The sequence below is a fragment of the Penaeus monodon genome, chromosome 4 (assembly GCF_015228065.2).
Source record: "Penaeus monodon isolate SGIC_2016 chromosome 4, NSTDA_Pmon_1, whole genome shotgun sequence".
In the NCBI taxonomy this organism is placed as follows: Eukaryota; Metazoa; Arthropoda; class Malacostraca; order Decapoda; family Penaeidae; genus Penaeus; species Penaeus monodon.
In genome coordinates, this window is record NC_051389.1 from 46392257 (window position 1) to 46396536 (window position 4280).

Genomic DNA, 4280 nt, shown 5'->3' on the forward strand with positions numbered 1-4280 from the left:
GGAAGAGAAGGCGTAGATGGTGCAGGAAGAAGAAGAAGAAGAGGAGGAGGAGGAAGAGACAAAGAAGAAGCGGAAGAGGGAGGAGTTCGTGCAGATTTAACAGCAGAATGGAAAAAGAGGAAAAGTAATGTTTACGGTCGGTGCATTATGTGGAATGACGTGGAAAAGAGAGACACGGAGGATGAACTTGGATAAAGAAAGGAGATGGAGAGAAGTGGAACGAATGGTAGAGAAGGAAGAAGTAAATAAAAAAAAAGAGTATACAAAGACACATAAGTGGTCACTCTGAAGGCAAGCGACAGACGCGTGTTGCTACAAGGGTGAGGAGGGGGAGGGAGGAGGGGGAGGAAGGGGAGGAGGGGGGACAAGAGGGAGGAGGGAGAGAAGGGGAAGGGGGGATAAAGAGGGAGAGGAGAAAGTAGGGGAGGAGGAGGGAGGGAGAGGAGGGAGAAGAAGAGGGAGAGAAGGCAGGAGGAGGCAGGACGAGAAGGAGGGAGAGGAGAAGGAGGGGAAAAGGGGGAAGGAGGGAGAGGAAGAGGGAGGAGAAGAAGGGAGAGGAGGAGGGGGGGAGAAGGAGGGATGGGAGCTTAACTATGTCTTTAAGAAAATCAAAATAACCGTAATTGTCTCGTCACGTGAGGAAGGGCATATGTACTAACAGCATGTGACAACACCAATGCCAGGTTTGGGGGCATCACTTCGAGGCTTCTCTGCAATTGATGCAATTGTCTGAGGATTTCTTTCTCTGCTTCTTCTTCTTTTTTCCGCAGTTACTTGGCAACATTACTGGGAGAGAACCCTAGGCTGACGTGTGTGTTTTACTGACTGTTTATGTGAGTGTCTTTATTCAGTGGGTGGGACTGGGTGCCGCCAGACATACCTGTGGTAGTTTGTCTGTAAGCACACACAAACTTATGCACATATGTTCATATATACATAAGGCACACATACACACACACAGACGCTTGCACACAGAAACACACACAAAGACACACATACACACACACACACACACACACACACACACACACATACACTATATAGTTATATATATATATATATATATATATATATATATATATATATATATAGATAGATAGATAGATAGATAGATAGATAGATAGATAGATAGATAGATAGATAGATAGATAGATAGATATGCATATATATATGTATATATATGTCTATATGTCTATATATATATATATATATATATATATATATATATATATATATATATATATATATATATATATATATATACACTGTGTACACACACACACGCACACACATACACACACACACACACACACACACACGCACACACACACACACACACACACACACACACACACACACACACACACACACACACACACACATACACACACACACACACACACACACGCACACACACACACACACACACACACACACACACACACACACACACACACACACACACACACACACACACACACATATATATATATATAAATATATATATATATATATATATATATATATATATATATATATATATATATATATATATATATATATATATATATATATATATACACACACACATATTCCAGTCTTTGAGTGTGTTCTCTGAGGTGCAGCTGCTATAAAACGAATCTTCCATGGTTGACGTCAGTGCTTCTGCCTACATAAAACTTTTTGATAGCTCGTAGATCATACGTTATGGGAGGTGATACGAACATGAAGTACAGACATGATGAAGTTTACGATGGCGTTTTACGTCTCTCGTGAAAATGAAAAATCAATTTAGTGGACGCGGTATAAATATATCCCGGGCCTTTTATGCTACGAACCCGCGCAAGACCCTATAATGTTGGGCGGGTGGGGTGGGGTGGGGGGTAGAATGGGGTTATGGGGGTTGGGGGTAGGGTGGGGCGGGTGAAGAAGGTATGTTTTCTTAATTTACGGAAAGAGGAAAATGTTGGTGTGGTTCGTCTTATAAATAGATATATTAGTGAAGAAAGGTATACGTGTTTTTATTTTTTATGCCCATCTTGAATATAATGGGTGGTCTTTATGATATATAATATTTAGACGACAGTAGATAAAGTTAATCACGAAACAAAAAATGATTATACGTAGAATCTTAAAGGTACGTTTTTTCAGCAATTCAAATACCCATTTAAATAAAAGTAAGTTTGATTAACAGACTGGCGAAATGGAATGGATTGATACATATACTGGTTCATGTTACATCATATATTCTCTCTGTTTTCTCTCCCCTCCTCTCTTATTTCTCTCTCCACTCCTTTCTTCTTTCTCTCCTCTTTTCATTTCTTTCCCCTCTCTCTTTTTCCTCTATCTTTCTTCTCTCCTCTCCTCTTCCCTCGTTTTTTCTCTCATCTCCCTCCTGCACCTTCCCTACCTTACACCTATACTATAAACCCATATGCTACACACCCTCTTCTAAGTTGCACGCACTTCCTTTCCTGTAGCCTACTCCTCCCTCGTCGATGATCTTCCCTTCCCCTTCAGTTTGCAGGTTTTTTACCCTCTTAACTTTTTTTTTTTCATTTATTTATTTATCTATTTTTCATTTTATTTATTTTATTTTATTTTATACGTGTATAACCTCAATACATATACATACACTTTTCCTATCTCTCCTTGCAACACCCGACTCTCATCCATACACTCGTCACTCATCTCTCTTTCCCTTTATGCTGTCTATCCTTCCCTCTCCCTTTACCCTCTTCATCCCTCCCTCCCTCGTCCCTACATCGCTTACGCCTTACCCTCCCTCCCCTTATATCTTTTATCCCTTACTCTCCCTTACCCTAAATTCGTTATCTCTTCCTCTCCCTCCTCCTACGTACCTTATCCTTCCCATCCTTTTTCCAACACCCTTACCCCTTCCCCTTCCTTCCCCCTACATCCCTTAACCCCTTCCACTTCCTTCCCCTACATCACTCCCCCCTTCCTTCCCCCTACATCCCTTAACCCTTCCTCTCCCTTACCCTCTACCCCTTTCCCCCCCCTCCCCCTACATCTCCCCTGCGCCGTGGTGTAGGCAGCACCTGGTCTCCATATAGGGTTTAGCATGTGTCATGGTAATTTGAATGTCATTCCCCTTGCATGACAGCCTGAATGTATAATGCTAAGGGTGGAGAGGGAGGTGACGGGTTCGTGTTATTCATTTAACACCCTTTTTTCTCTCTCCCTTTTTCCCCCTTCCTTCCCTGTCCCCTCTTTCGTTGTTGTTTTTTTCTCTGCGTTCTCATTCTTTTCCCCTCTCTTTTCCCTTCTGTTTCTAGCTTCTCTTCCTCTCTTCCCTTCTTCTCTCCCCTCTGTTATGTCCCTGTCTATCTTCTTTTCCATCCTTCTCATTTTCTTTCCCCTCCATCCCTCTCTCCCCTTATCCCTCCTTCCTCCTCTTTCTCATCTGATTTTTCGCTTCCTTCTCTCGCCTCTTTTATTCCTCTGCCCTTCTCACCCTTTCCCTCTGCTCTTCTCCCCTTCCTACCTTCTCTCTCCCTTCTTCTCCTCAACCCTACTTCCATCTATCCTTTTCTTCTTTATCCTTCTCTCTTCACTCTCCCTTTCTCCCCATTTCTATCCGTCTTCTCCTCCTTCATTTCTATCTTCTTCTTCTCTCTCTGCCTCCTTACCCTTTCTCTTCTTCCTTTCCCTTCGTCCTCTTCGCCAAGCACTTCCCTTTCTCCCCTCTTTTTCTCTTTATGTTTTCGTTTTTTTTCTCCCTCTTTCCTCTTTCCCCTTCTTTCTCTATCCTCTATCTTTTCGTAAGGTCATATAAAGTGAACTTGCCGAAGCAATGAGCATCGCATGGGAGTGTGAAAAGTATAGATAATCCTCTGCAACTTCGATGATGCAAAGCTTAAGATATGCAACATTGGATTAAGGTCAGGCTTCATTTTTATCTCTCCCTTTCTTTCGTTCTTTCTTTCTTTCCACGCTTCTCAAGTCTCTGTACTTTCTATTCAGTTATATAATTTTAATATCGTTATCCATTATCTTATCGCGTCTTCAATATGATTCTTTTTCTTATCATTCTTTGAAAATTAAAATAATTGTTATAATGGCATTATATTGATACATAACTGATACATAATTAATTATAATTAATACAATGATATAAGATAAAGTCTTGTTCAACTTCTCGACTACACAAATCCAGCTTAATTTGATGCTTTTCACATTAATAAAAAAACATACTTGAGATTCCGCATGCTGAATAATCTTTAATGATCCCTAAATCAATAATGCATGTTGATATG